We start from the raw sequence: 15,804 nt of genomic DNA on the forward strand, positions 1-15,804 counted from the left end.
AAAGGTTGGCCAATGTTAGTACTGTGGAGATTTTGGACTGGATGATATTTTGTTTTTGCGGAGAGCAATCCTGTACATTGTAAGATGTTTAGCAGCATTGCTGGCCTCTGTACACTACAGAATGGTAGGTTTCCAATCACTACACTCAAAATACATAGAATTATTGTCACATGTACTTTGTGGGGGGAAATCATTCCTAACTGAGAACCTCTAATTTGGGGAAAGGATGGGATATTGAATTGAATATTGTATATATTTGCTACAGTATTTCAAGTATTTGTTATTTAAAAAATTTGATCACTTCCAGCCCTGAAACTATCTAAGGCAGTATGAAATTCTTATGGCTGAGAACACGTCGAGCCTTCCGGTGGTCTATCTTTAATTACTTTTGACTGCATAGATCCAAGATCAGAATTTTTTTTTATTTTAACGACAATAAAAATACCAACATAGACAAAAAAAAAAAACAACACAAAAACAATAAAAAATGATATGGGATTCCAAAACAAAATGATAGGAATTAACATTAGTTATTATATTACATATTGTTATCTTCAACAAAGTTGCTCAGATTATCAGGTGTAGGGATGCAAGATTGAGCAAACCATTAAAAAGAATAAAAAATACTAAAAAGAAAAAAAACCTTAGAAATGATACAGAGCTTCACTAAACAAGATGGTATATTTTAGATTCTTCTCTGTTACAGCTATCAGTTCTGTCACTGTAAGTACAAAACAGCTACACAGCATATAAAAATAAAAAAGATTATGTGCATCCCCCAAAGGAAGCATCAATTTTGAGAGGTGCTCAAGGATTACAGCGCCTTTTGTGTTAGGATGTCCAGTAATAGTTTTAGGCTAAAATTGGATCAGAAATCAAATGGTAGATATGTTGAACTGGATAAGAACAGCATTCCTCCTCTAAGGTGGAATGTCACATCTTGGTTTCCTGAAAAAAAATTACTTATGAAGAAATAGAAACTACTGACAGATACATAACAAATAAAGGGACTGAAATAGTAATAAAAAAACTTCCCAGAAAAGATAAGCTCCAGAGCTGATGCCTTCACTGGTGAAGTCTACCAAACATTTAAAGAAGAATTCATAGCAATCCCTCTCCATTATTCCAGCAAATTTTGAAGGATTGAATTCTTCTATAGTCAGTTTACAAGGTTAGCTTACCCTAGTACCCGAACCAGGTAAGAACTCTAAAAGAAAATATTATGGGCCAATATTTATGAGGAACATGGATGAAAAAAAAATTCTCAACAAAATACTAGTGTTTTAGTTACTTTCTCTTCACTAGAATACAATACCCAACACCTACAATTTAAAGGAAAATATGTTTGTTTTTGTCCATGGTTAAAAGCTACCAGTAGTACCCATGCCAAATCCTCAGCATTGGGATGCCTGGAAATTTCCTCCACTAGATGAATTAGTTCAGTGCCCTTAATCTCAATCTTCTACAAAGTCTTAGGAGTTGAAGAAAATGTAGACAAATTTTCTGCCAAAGCATAGCACACATAGTTTCAAATCCAACAGCCAATATATATCTTGCTTCCAAATGAAACTTCCTGAACCTGTACTTTACTCTGTGTTTCCATCAACACTCTGGTCTTCTGAGTTCTACCAAGAATCTCCCATCAAGCTTACAGGACTCTAGGGGTTCTCTAACCAGCATGGCTAAACTTCCAAACTCTTCCTGTGAACTAGTTCCAAAATCCTCTAAAGCACATAGTTAGGTATAATAATATCAACAATCCCACTCCTACTACCAGGATGTGTTGTAGTTACTTTCTTATCACTGGGATGAATACCCATTACCTACAACATAAAGGGGGAGAAGTTTCTTACATACAGTTATAGTCTATAGTGGGCTATCTCCTGGATAAAAATGGCATGGTGAGGGGCACAGTGTAGGAAAGCTGCTCATGACATGGTGACCAGGAAGCAAAGACAGAAGCAAGGAGTCAAGAAGAGAGATATATCCTGCTAGGTCACACCCCCATTGATTTACCTCACCCAACCAGGTCCTACCTCCTAATAGCATGTCAGCTGTATCATTTCCAAGATTCAGTGACCTTCCAAAAATCCCACCAATTAATGCAACAGGCTTTTGAGGAACAGTCTTAATTCAAACTACAGCAACTAGGAAACCAAATTCAACAGCATATTAAAAGGATCATATATCACGATTAAATGGAGCAAAAATATTTTTGGCTATCCATTTTTTCCTAGGGATGTTATGTTCTATTATCCATTATTTGTTTGTAATGGCAAAGTAGCACCATCTGGTCCCTGTTGTGTCAGGAACATCTCTTTGTGAATATCAGTGAATCTAGTTTTCTAATTGCATTTTCAACAACTTGCCCACATCTCCATGACACACCCATGTACACACAGATGTGTACCTTGCTAATTCTCTAGGTGGCTCCTATGCTAATTAAATTAACAATTAAGTTTTTTTTTTTTTTTTTTTGGTACCAGGAATCGAACTCAGGACCTTTCGCATGCAAGGTAGGTGCTTATGAAGCTGAGCTATATCCCCGGCCCTGAGCATTAAGTTTAACTGCCACACCTTTCGACCTTGATTTAGCACTCTCATGATTTAGTCTCACATATGTTCTCCCAGCTCCAACCAGCATCTATTTACTAAGTCTTAGCTTTTTAAGTCATAGTCATTTTTCTTTCTTATCAATTCAGTATATGCTGAATTTGGTCCTGTTTTGTTCTTGGTCATTTGGTCCTATTTGGTCCTATTTTTGGATCTTGTGGCCAGAAGAAAAGATAAGAGTAGATCATAAAGAAATCACACACTTTTTGCAAGGCCGAGATTCTTGATCATCATCTTCAATCAAAGGAGGGATGTTAATCTGGAATAAAGAGTGAGCCAAAACACAGGACCAACGAGTTTCAGGTAAACTGGGAATTTCAAGGACTTTTCAATGCTTATGACCTCGTAGTTGCCATAACAAGTTCTGTAACTTCTTTATAAAGAAGACTCCAAATTTGACATAAAATACTTTCTGTGATAGAAATCAACATGATATGGAGCACTGCTATACATGTAACTGAATTTTGGGTCTGGCCTTTAGCTATTTTTTTAACTCCTATGACTACTGGTGATGAGTATTTTTAAAGAATTTCACTATATAGAAACACTTTTTTGTTTTTAGTATAAATGCAAATCACTTTCCTAATGTTTTTTATATTTTTGGGTTGGTATATATGGTGATTCATAATAATTACATTCATCTTGTATAATTGGTACACACACATATCATATTAATAATTTTTATTTACCTTCAAGGCCAACCAAAAATCTAGTGTTTCGCAGACATAATTACAAGAAAAATACTCAAAATGAAGAAGAAAAATACTCTTACCTTCAAAACACATGAATAGCAAGAATGTAATAGTCCCAACCTGAAAATAACCTTGATGTTAATCAATAATAGAAATTATTAATAAACTGAGAAAGCCATACAATAGAATATTATAATAAAAATTAAGTTAAGCATATTCTACTACACTGAACAATAAACATGAATCTTGCAAATATAATGTTGAGCAAAAGAACACAAGTACAGAAGTAGAAAAGTAAGAAATAAGATAAATCTTTGCTGTTCTAAGTCTGGAGAGTGGTTACTATGGAGGAGAAAAATGATATTGTAAGTGAAAAGCTCAATGGGATTTCAGAAGTCTCGAAAATTTTTTAAATTTTTGACTATTTATATGGGTTTGTTTGTTATGGTATATAAAGTTGTGCATTCATTTTTTGCATACTTTTCTATATGTATATTATACTTCAGTAGCAGCAATTTACATATAAAAATTAAAACCATACTGGTTGTATATGTAACTCTTTCAATTAGGGGCATCTTGTCTATACAACTAAAATGAGACAAAATCAGAGAATTAGAAAACCACTTTAATTTTTTCCAATTTGAATGTCTATTTTCAAGAATTTTATTCCATATAGTGCTGGAAGTCCTTGCTAAAGTAATTAGGTAAGAGAAATAAATAAATGGCACCCAAACTGGAAAAAAAGCCAATCTCTTGGAAAGGGCCAAAGACTCACCAAACATCCTTAGAACTAATAAAACAACAAGGTTGAAGGATACAAAATTACCACGGAAAACTCAGTAACACAGCTATACGTTAATATGAAATTCTGTGAGACAAAAATCAAGGAAGTAATCCCATTTACAATAACTATAAAAATACCTAGGAATAAAGGTAACAAAAAATAATGAAAGCTCTCCACAGTGAAAGTTGTAAAACATTGATAAAATTAGTTGAATAAGATGTTGAAATTGTGGCAATATTCATGTTCACAGATTGGAAGAATCAATATTGTTAAAATGTCCATACTACCCAAAGTGACATACAAGTTGAATTCAAAATCTGTAAAAATATCAATGACATTCTTCCCAGAACTAGAAAAATTCTGAAATTTATATGTAAATATACATATATGCACATACACACATACCTAATAACCAATGCCATCTAGAGCAAAAGAACAAAGCAGAAGGCATTATAATACTTGCCCTCAAAATATACTGCAAATGTTAAGTAATCAAAGCAGCATTATATTAGCATAAAAACAGGCACATACACAAATGAAACAGAATAAAGAATCTAGAAGAAAACCACACATATATACAAGATTTTCAACAAAAATACCAAGAACACACATTGAAGAATAACATTCTTTTAAATAAATAGTCCTCAGAAAATTGGATATTAACATTCAGAATAGTTAAACGAGACCCTTGCAGTGATTTAGATCTAAAACATGACCCCAAAATCTCACTGTTCAGAGGTGGGTCATTTGGATCACAGGGGCACTATACTCGTCAGTGAATTAATCCACTGAAGAGTTCATAGCTGAATGTCCTGTGAGGTGAGACCAGATCAAACAAAGTTGTTTGCTGGTGGTGCAAGTGGGCAAGTTATGTTTTTGTGCCTGGCTCCATCTCTCTGTTTCCTGGATGCAATAGGTTGAAAAGCTTTCCTCCACCAGGCCCTTCTGCATGTCATTCCTACCTTAGAGCCAACAACCATATTGATTTTATCACAGTACCTTCGATGTATATTTTCAATTCAGGGATTGTGATGCCTCCTGTCTTGCCTTTGTTGCCCAGGATTGCCTTTGTATTTTAGTTCTCTTCTGTTTCCAAATGAATTTTAGCAATGTTTTCTCGAGTTCTGTTAGGTATACTAGTGGTATTTTGATTGGGATTGCATTAAATCTATACAAAACTTTGGGGGTTGTGGCCATTTTTACTATGTTGTTTCTTCCTCTTCATCAGCAAGGGATATTTCTTCATTTTGTGATATCCTCTTCAATCTCCATTTTCAAAGTACTGCAATTTTCAATGTATACAAATTTACTTCCTTTGTTTGATTCCTAAGCATTTCACTTTTTGAATGCTATTGTGAAGAGTGTGCTATCCCTAATTTCTCTCTCAGCAAAATTGTCATTTGTATATAAGAATGCTACTCATATTTCAATGTTGACTATGTATCCAGCTACACAAGTGAATTTGGTTATTAAATAGTAAATTCTTTTGGTGGAGTTTTGGGGTCTTCTAAGTAAAGTATCATGTCATCTGCAAATAATGATAAAATTATTCTTCTCCTATACTTATTACTTTTATATTTCTTTGTTGTCTAATTTCTCTGGCTAATGTTTCCAGAGCTACATTAAATAGGTGTGTTCCTAGTGGTCACTCTTATCTTGTTCCTGATTTTAGAGTGAAAGCTTGCTCTTTTGTTCATTTAGTATCATCTTAGCTGTTGGTTTGTCATAGTTGGCTCTTATCAGATTGAGGTGAAGACCTTCTATTCCAGTTTCTGTAGGTTTTTTATCATGAATGAGTGTTGGACATTATCAAAAGCTTTTTGTACATCTATTGAGATGATCATGTAATTTTTGTCTTTGGCTTTGTTGAAATGGTGTATTACACTTACTGATTTGCATATATTGAACCATTCTGTGTCCCTGGGATGAATTGGACTTAGTCATGGTATGTAATCTTTTTGATGATTTATTGCATTTTGTTTGCTAGTATCTTAATGAGGAAATTTGCATTTATGTTCACTAGGATGCTTGGCATGTATTTTACTTTTTTTGGTTGGGTCCTTCTCTGATTTTGCAATCAGGGTAAAACTTGCCTCCACTAATGATTAAGGGAGTACTGATTGCCTTTCAATTTTATCAAAGAATTTGAGGAGCATTACCTGAGGATCAGTGGAACAGATTGGAAGATGCAACACATGTGCACACACACTCAGTTACCTTATCTTTAACAAAGGGGCCGAACATGTTCACTGGAAGAAAGACAGCCTCTTCAATAAATTGTTCTGAAAAAACTGTCTCTCTATATGCCAAAGACTAAAACTAGACCCATGCCTATCATTATGCACTAAACTAAAGTCAAAATGATAAAAGATCTAAATATTAAAACAGAAAAAATAAATCTAAGAGAAAGTAGGTAGAAATCTTGAAGACATAGGGGTAGGCAGAGAGTTCATGAACAAAACCTAGACTGCACAGAAAATACTCCAAGGAATGAACAACTGGGATCTCATCTTACTAAAAAACTTTTGCACGTTGAAACAAATCACCAATAGAGTGAAAAGTCAATTCACAGAGTGCAAAAAAAGCTCTAGCCAATTGTCCCTGAGACAGAGGACTTCTATTTGGAACATACAAAGAATCTGAAAAATCAGACCCAACCAAACTGAAAGACCCAATCCAAAAATGGGCCTCTGATATGAATACGTACTCTCAATGAATACAAATGGCATATAAATGTATGAAAAAAAGTTCAATATCATTGATCATTTCAGAGATGCAAATTAAAACAACACTGAGATTCCATCTCACTCCAGAAAGAATGGCTATCATCAAGATATCTACCATTACCAAATTCTGCAGGGGCTGTGGGTAAAAAGGAACACTTCTCCACTGTAGGTGGGAGTGCACACTGGTGCAACCACTGTGGAAATCACTATGGAGATTCCTCAAAAAGCTAAGGTTAGAGATCCCATTCTACCTAGCTGGTCCCCTTCTGGGTATCTTCCTAGAAGAATTAAAATCATCATACCACAGCCACATATGTGTACCCATGTTTATAGCAGCAGAATTTCCAATAGATATATCTTAGGAATAACCCAAATGCCAATCAACTGAGAAATGGAGAAAAAAGTTTTTTGTATGCAATGGAATACTACTCACCCATAAAGAAGGATAAACTTGAGACATTTATAGGTAAATGGCTGCAATTTGAGACCATATTCATAAGTGAAATAAATCAGACTCACATGTGTGAACATCATATTGTCTCTGTTGTGAAGAACTGAAAGACTAAATAAGGTCTAAAATGTACAATAGACATTGTGAAGTGGGAAGAAATTGTTCAAAAGGAAAAAGGAACTGGGATGGTGAACAGGGGAAAGGAGGGAAAGGAAAAGGAAAAAATGCAAGTCACGCATACTATTAGTGTCTCTTAGCTCATTGGAAAGAATGGTTTGTGCTAATATCATTTGGAGAAGTTTTATGCCAATATCTTGTATTCTGATTAACTAATTTAAAGATAACAATTTGCAGTTTATTAATTATTATTATTCTCCTAAATTACTTTGTTATGAAATTTTGTTGTATCTTTTTCCATAAAATAAAAAAACATTATATATAAGACTTAAAACAAGGAAGTTACTAGAAGAAAGCATAGGGCAAATTCTTCAGGCCCTTGGGCAAGGGTTTTTAAATGAAACATCTAAACATAGCAAACAAAAACAAAAATAGACAAATGGGATTTCATCAAACTAAAAACATTCTGTATATCAAAGAAAACAACACAGTGAACAGACAACCTAGAGAATGGGAGAAAATATATGTAAACTGAACATTTGACAAGGGATTAATACCTAGAATATGTAATGGATTCAAAAATCTCAATAGCAAAAATGTCTTTCAAAAAGTGGACAGTAGAACCAAATAGATCTTTCTGTAAGAAGGCATATAAGTGTTTAAAAGGTACATGAAAAAAATATTCAACACCGCTAGTCATCATGAAAGTGTAAATCAGAACCACAATTAGATATTTTCTCATCCCTGTAAGAATGATTACAGAAAAAGAATAAAAAGAATAATAAGTCCTGGCAAAGAGAACCTTTGGGAAAAATGTAAACTAGTATAGCTGTTATCGAATATCGTATGGTGGTGCCTCAAAAATTAAATGAAAACTGTTCTCTGATCTAGGAGTCCCACTATTGCATATATAAACACAAGAAATAAAAATTATCAGGTCTAAAAGGCATCTGAGGCCCATTTTTATTATGCCACTATTCACACTGATGAAGAAATGGATATGACATAAGCATCTATCAAATGGTAAAAAGAAAAGAAATGTTGTACTTAAACACAATGGAAGAGTATTGAGCAATAAAAAAGAATGAAATTCTGCCCTATGCAACAACCTGGACATAACTAGAGATTATTATGTTAAGTGAAATAAGGCGAGCATGGAAAGTCAAGTACCACATGACCTTACTTCTATGCAGAGTCTATAAAAGATGATTTCATAGAAGTTCAGAGTAGTGTAGAGGCTAAAAGTGGTTGAAGAATAGGAGGAAGAGGAGGATAGGGAACGATTAATCAATGGGTATTAAGTTACAATTAGATAACAGAAGAGTCCTGTTGTGTACAGAAGGGTGAGTACAAATACTAATGAACAATACATTTCAAAAAGCTAGAAAATACTGCATACTGAAAATTTTCACCATAAAGTAATGATAAACGTTTGAGATGTTTACCTTGATTTAAACATTATACAATGTATACATGTATAAAAGCATCATGTAATCCCATAAATGTGCAGCTGTTTATTTTAATATTTTAATTGTTTTATACAATGTTTAATGTATACAATGTTTAATGTTATACAAGGTATACATGTATAAAAGCATCATGTAATCCCATAAATGTGCAGCTGTTTATTTTAATGTATTGCTTAAAAATAGGTTTATTTTAAATGAAAAAACATAAAACTAAAAATGTGCATATTATGATTTTCCTCACAGGCTTTGAATTATGATCTAAATATTTCATGCCGGATTTTAATTTGTAATGTAGATGGTACAAAATGACATTTCATAATGTGGCAGATGAACAGAGTGATGGACACCTGAAAATTATTGCACATAGATAAATTTCATTTCTTGTTTAGAAAAAATGTCACATACATAGAACATATCTGAGAGGCAGGAACGAAACTAATAAAATAAAGTTGATATTCTAAAGTTGAAATCATTACACAGTAGATTCCACAGGTTGAAAATATTTTTCCATTTCTATATAAGTACATGTTCTGAGTATAAGTCTTCATTTTAATGTGCTTTGTGGAAATTAGCGTCAAGATAAAGACAAGATATTAGAACAGAAATAAATGCAGAACTTTTTTAAAAGGCATATTTTACCAGTGTTCTTTATGTTATTTTTACTAGGATATTAAGTCCCATAACAATAGTCAGAACATGGACATTTCACTCAGATTTGGGGTAGGTGAGGGTTGTGTATTTGTTTTATAAGGCAGTTGAAAGGTGAAAAAGAGGGGTGCAAAAGGAGAACTGGCATGAGAATCCAGCTACAGTTTATTTTAGGAAGAGCATTTTAGACAATTGAGAATGTAAGGTTTGATTTTCCTAAAACTACTTTGGCATGTCCTTTAGAAAATTTTCATGTACACAGAATAATGTGTACATTTCAGCCTGAAAACTGTTGTTTTATTTTTTTTTTATTTTTTTATTTTTTCTCCAGTACTGGGAACCGAACTCACGACCTTGCGTTGCCAGGCAGGCGCTTTGCAGCTGAGCTAAATCCCCAGCCCCTGAAAACTGTTGTTTTAGAAAGCATATGTGAATCTCCACTAAGATACCAGTTATGTGAATTAACACTGTAAACAGAGTTATATACTCAGAAACCAAGAGTGAATAACTCAGACCCTGTAGACTCAGAAACAATGTGAAGTATGCCCAGAAAGTTTGAAATTAATTAGGAATAATTCTGGGTACAGTCCTATCTGGGAGGCAGAGCAGGGAACATGGGGACCTTAGAGTAATTTTTTGGCCCCTGTACTTGCTGTTTGTCTTTAGCACCTCCACATTTAAAAATTGGTGTCTCCACCTCTGTGTTCACAGCCCAAAAGGACTAGAGAAAAGGGAAGGTGTCCTAAAAGCAAGAGAAAAATTCCTTGCAATGATATTAAATACTGTGTAACAGCTTCGAGTGTGGATTTTCTACATTAAATACCAATGAGGTTTTCAGCTTGCAAACAATAAGTTGAAGATACATGGAGCAATGCCAGTGCTTGTTCTCAGAATCCAGGAACAATGATGCTTCCCTTTCCCTTGCAAAAAGCAAACTGACAGGTGGCAGTTTGCATTTCAAACTGCTTTCAAAACATTTGCATATGAATTATGCAGAGAAAAGTAGCTCCTCGCCATTCTTATTTGGCTGGGATTAATAATCATTGTGTTAGCCTGGAGGAAAAGATAAATATTTATAACCAAGTAACCTCTTAAGGTTTAACTATCACATGGAAGATTTAGCTGTTATTGCTGTGAGAAGAATGCACAATGGGACATAGTGCAGAGTGCTAGTGTTAAAGACAGAGGCCCATTCAGGGAGTTGCTGTGGGAGGGCTGGCTGCTGCTATTCTTACCCCACAAAAAGCACACAGATAAGGTTCACCTCTGGACAAACAACAATGCCCTATTAATGCAAAGGGCCCCAAGGTTGAGTTCTTAGTTCTTTTCTCTTTGTACCCTTCCTTTATGGTGTCATGTAGTCTCGTGACTTCCATATATTTATCCCACATCTTTCTCCAAACACCACTCATTCAATCAAATGAGTTTTGGACATCTTCACTTGGAAGTTTGTTGTTGTTGTTGTTTGGCTTTTTTTTGGTACGGGGAATCAAACTCAGGACCTTGTGCTTGGCAGGGAGGCACGTATGCTGCTGAGCTATATCCCCGGCCCCAACTTGGAAGTTTACTATATATCTCAGACTCACTATGTTCAGAATTGAACCACCAACCCACCTACAGCATTCATCATCTCAATGACTAGCAATTCCATGCTTATGGCTCAGATTCAAAACTTTAAGGGCATCTTTGACACATTTCCTCTTATAATCATTCAATCCATCAAGAAATCTTATTGGTTCTGCTCTAAAAATGTATCCAGAATGTATGCATTTCTTATTACATCAATTGCTACCATGCTGGTTTTGACCAATATTATCACTCCATAGGCTCCTAGGAGGTCTTTTAACTTCTCCCTAGAGGAATGCAATTAAAGCTTAAGTCATATTTGTTCAGCATAGAACCCCTATGTATTTTGCACACTGTTGCTACATAGTAGGTACCTAAATATCTGCTACTACAGTTTAGAATGTAAGTGGGCCCAAAGCCTGCATGGTAACAGCTTAGTCCCCATCTTGATACTACTGAAAAGTGGTGGAAGCTAAGAGGTGGGACCTATTACGTGGTCTTCCAGTCACTTGTCATTGGGAGCATATTCCTTGAAGGAGATAGTGGGACCCCAACCTTTTCACTCTAACTTTTTTCATTCCAGCCATGAAATGAATAGCTTTACTTTGCTGTGCACTCACAGCTATTTTATACTGCCTCACCACAAGCCCGAAAGCAATGGAGAAAATTGATTAGGAACAGGTGTTTCTAAACCTGTGAGCCAAAGTAAATCTATTCTCTTTATAAGGTGATTATCTCAGATATTTGTCACAGTACAGAAAATTAACCAACACATCTGCTAAGAAAGATTAGATTTGTCTTCCTCAATTTCCTTCCCAAAGAATCCAAGAGCTCTGTTTCGCCTCCCTAAAGCTGGGGACCTCATTCATTCATTCAACAAGCACTTATTTCTTGAATATCTATGTACATTGTAGATCTGAGATAAGGATTCCACTCTCCACAACGTTGAGTGAAATCTCCAAACTCTAACATAGATTGCCTGTGTTTTAATTACATATTTATTGGTCAGCCCCTAGAGAGTCCCAGCCTCAGAATGAGAGGCACAACTTCAGGAAGGATGTCTCATACAAAATTGGATAGAAGTACTTTCAATCAAATTTAAGTGACATCCTAAAGCCAAAATAATGTAAAATATCTCAATCCAGAGTGGATAATCTGGGATTCTCTGTCTGTGTTCCCAACATGGTGTCTAAAACTGTACAAATAAGGCTTCTGGTACAATGATGATTGCCGGATGTAGACAGCTCATTCAGAAGCTGCCACCAACTCGTATGACTTTTTTCTACTCCTGCTTCCCAAGAATACACGTGGGTGTGTAAAGAAACAAATAAAAACATGGATAAGAGGAGTACAAGGGCCTCTGGATGATCAGAGTAAGTTTGCAATCACACACTCTGTGTCATGTACACACATACTCCAAGAACGTAGATCACGCAATTGACTCCCAATAATCTGGAAAATTGGTTTAGGTTATTGATATTGCATAAATCACAGCCTCATTAATATCAATGATTCAATTTTAGTAATGCTTTGTTCATTCAGTTGGTAAACAAAAGAGATGCTTTTATGTCATTAAATCTTATCCACTAAGGGTCAATATGTAAATAACTACTCTTTCCTATAAACTCATTAATTTGAAGACATCTCTGGGTTTATTTGGTCTAAATCTTTCAGATGATTTAGTCCAAGGTTTCATAAAATTCATACTATTAACACTTCAGAGCAAATAATTATTTGTTGAGGGGAAAGGGCTTCCTGTTCATTACAGCATGTTTAGCACCATCCCAAGCCTATAACTACTAGATGCCACTAATCCCCCCTTTCCTCAGCTGCAACAATGAAAATCTCTCAAAATACTGGCAAATATCCTCAGGATGAGGGTAGAGGGAGAAGTTTACTCTACCAAGAACCATTGTTATGGTTGAAATATGTAGTGTGTCCCAAAGACTCTGGTATTGAGGGCCTGATCCCTAATGCCACAATGTTCAGAGGTGGGGCCTAGATGAGGTTGTTACCTCATCAATGATGAATTCATAATTGAAAAGGCTATCAGGGGTAGGGGGTCACTTGGAAGAAGTAGGCCTTATGGGCTGTACTCTTGAAAGGCATACCTTGTCATTATTCCCTTCTCATCTCTCCTTCACTTCTTCCTAGCTGCCATGTCGTGAGTAGCTTTTCTTTGCCACACACTTTTCTCTGTGATTCTTCACCTCTCCACAGGCCCAGAAACAATGGAACCAAATGACCCCAGACAGAAACCCTTTAAACTGTGACCCAAAATAAAAGTTTCTTCCTTTTAAATTGTTTGTCTGTGATATTTGGTCCCAAAATAAGCATCTGCCCTGTTGCCTGTGGCAGGAGATTACACATAACTTTCACTCCTCTCTGTATCTCACTAGACATTCACAATGTTGTATCTATGCCAAGTCCTCCATTTTCCAAATCTACCTTCCAGCACCACTGCCAATTTCACGGAGGGTGTCATTTTCTTGGACCTGGATCACTAGAACAGCCACCCAACCATACTTCTTATCTCGCTCTGCTTCCTCCAATCTATTGTTCATACAGTACTTAGAGTAAATGTTTTCAATTTTAAACGAGTCATGTTACTCAGTAACTTAACAGTATTATTAGATGGCTTCTTATTCCATCAAAAACATTGAACATATTAACCTAGATCTATCATTTGCTTATCTTTCCATTCTCAGCAAAGTACTTGCATTTCCCTAAATATGTCATATTCTTTTTCATTTTGACTCTTTAATACATGGTACGCCCTTTGAATAAATCTGTTTACCACTGCTTCTTTCTGTCTGGTGAACTTACTAGCTTAGATACATACTCTGTATGAAGCCTTCCTTGAATATGCATACTCAGGTTAGGTGACCATCTTATTTGGTTTCTTAATACCCTACTTTTCTCAATAGCAGTTGATCTCTAAGATGAAAGATACTTTTTTTTATTTACTCTTCAATTTTCAGTTCCTGGCACATAGCAGAGTGCTTAATTCATATCTGATGAATAAAACTATCAGTGAAAGAAACTTTGAAATTTTTAAGTTTCAGTGTGTTTTTTCCTATGATATGCCACTTCAATTTAAAATTAAAAGCACGTGAATGAAAAATTTGTGAGAGAAGCCTATGTTTACTTCAACAGAATATATCCACTGTAATTTACATATTTTTCTTGATGATTTAGTGTCATCATTAAACACAGTACGGTGCTTTCGTGTAATTATGCCTTTAAGAAATACCAGAGTAAGTATTTTTATTTTCCCTAGAACTCAAAAGTCCGAGACAGCTGAGATTTTTCTATTCCTGAGTCACTTTAGTTATCAGTTTCCATTCATATGTTGTTTCTTGAGGCTACCAATGTGATTGACAATGATAATCTTGCAATAGGAGTGGGGCACCATGCTCTGTTCCTTTTCTATGTTACTTTTTCTAACCTGCTATACACAGGGAAAGGACTTCAGTAATTGTTAGAACTGTATCCAGGATAAACTATATTGCATAGGTTGAGAATGGAGGAATTTTCTTCCAGTGTAAAGAGTAAGGGTGTTAGGGCACATAGCAAATATTTTGACTCATAACAGTCCTTCATTCCTTTTCAGCTATGTTGTACATCAGAGAAGCTGCTGGAAAAACAGCTACCTGAGAACTTTCTGCTACCCCCAAACCTGAGAACACATGCCCTGTTTGCAATTGTCAGAATGTGCCTTCTAGGATTCTATTACAGGGTTGGCATAAGCTGACATGGCCTCTGCACATTCCAGCCCTCCACTTCACTCTGCCTCACACTGCCCCAACCAGGCTTTTCTTTTAAGTTCCCGGAAAGTGCCAACATCTCTTTTGCCTCTTGGACTTTTGTGTATGGTGTTTCCTCTGCCTAGAATTCTCTTCCCATCCCCTTCACATCCCTTTACCATACTGCTATAGGTTCTTCTTGTATTATCATGAAAGTATTCTCCTCTAGGAAGCTTTTCATGACCTTACCCAAGGCTGGATTAGTCACTTGCTTGATGCTTCTTTGTAGAACTAGCTACTCATCATCTTATATTCTAAGATCCGGGTTATAACTACAAATAAACTTTGCCAAGATTTAAGCTCCATAAGAAGCTCTCTCACCTTTGGATACCTGCACCTCACACAATGTATTGTGTATAATGCATTTTTGTTAAATTTAATTAATATCAACAATTATTTGACATCAAAAATATTCTATGTCATGAAGTACACAAGGCATTACGATAGTAGTCCATATCAGTAGAAAGTATAGATTACTTTAAAGTTATATTTTCTTTTACTCACCTGAGTTATTTCATTATTTATTTTCCTTCATTTTGTTCTTACTTCTCAGCATTATTTTCTGCTCTCTACTGCTTCTCAACCTCTAGCCCTCTAGCACACTCACAGAAGCTATGTCATTGCTCCTGTTCTTCCCAGCAGCGTTCCATGCTCTGAGACTGTTCTTTACCTTTTGTATTCTCACAGTAACTACCTCATTTTAAAAGGTCCTTCTTCATTTGCTAGATCTCAGGGAAATATTCTAGGAAAAGCCATTTCTCAGTTACTAAGTGGTGCAAAATATCCATACACAATTGAACAATTAAACTGAGCTTACAATTTGCAAAACCATCACGTATAAACAGTCACTTCCAGAAACTTTAATGCCTTCAGCCAGAGAAATAAATCTGGGATATCACAATTTCAGGCAAACTTTGTGTGTTGGAATAAGA

At 35.4% G+C, this 15,804-nt stretch overlaps 1 protein-coding gene across 1 annotated transcript in view; it reads right to left on the reverse strand.

Annotated features, from left to right (window-relative positions):
• Zcchc16 (zinc finger, CCHC domain containing 16) overlaps positions 1-15,804 on the reverse strand; it is a 93,832-nt gene that overhangs the window by 77,360 nt on the left and 668 nt on the right.

This window comes from Chinchilla lanigera, unplaced genomic scaffold (assembly GCF_000276665.1).
Source record: "Chinchilla lanigera isolate Chin_1 unplaced genomic scaffold, ChiLan1.0 scaffold00089, whole genome shotgun sequence".
Classification (NCBI taxonomy): Eukaryota; Metazoa; Chordata; class Mammalia; order Rodentia; family Chinchillidae; genus Chinchilla; species Chinchilla lanigera.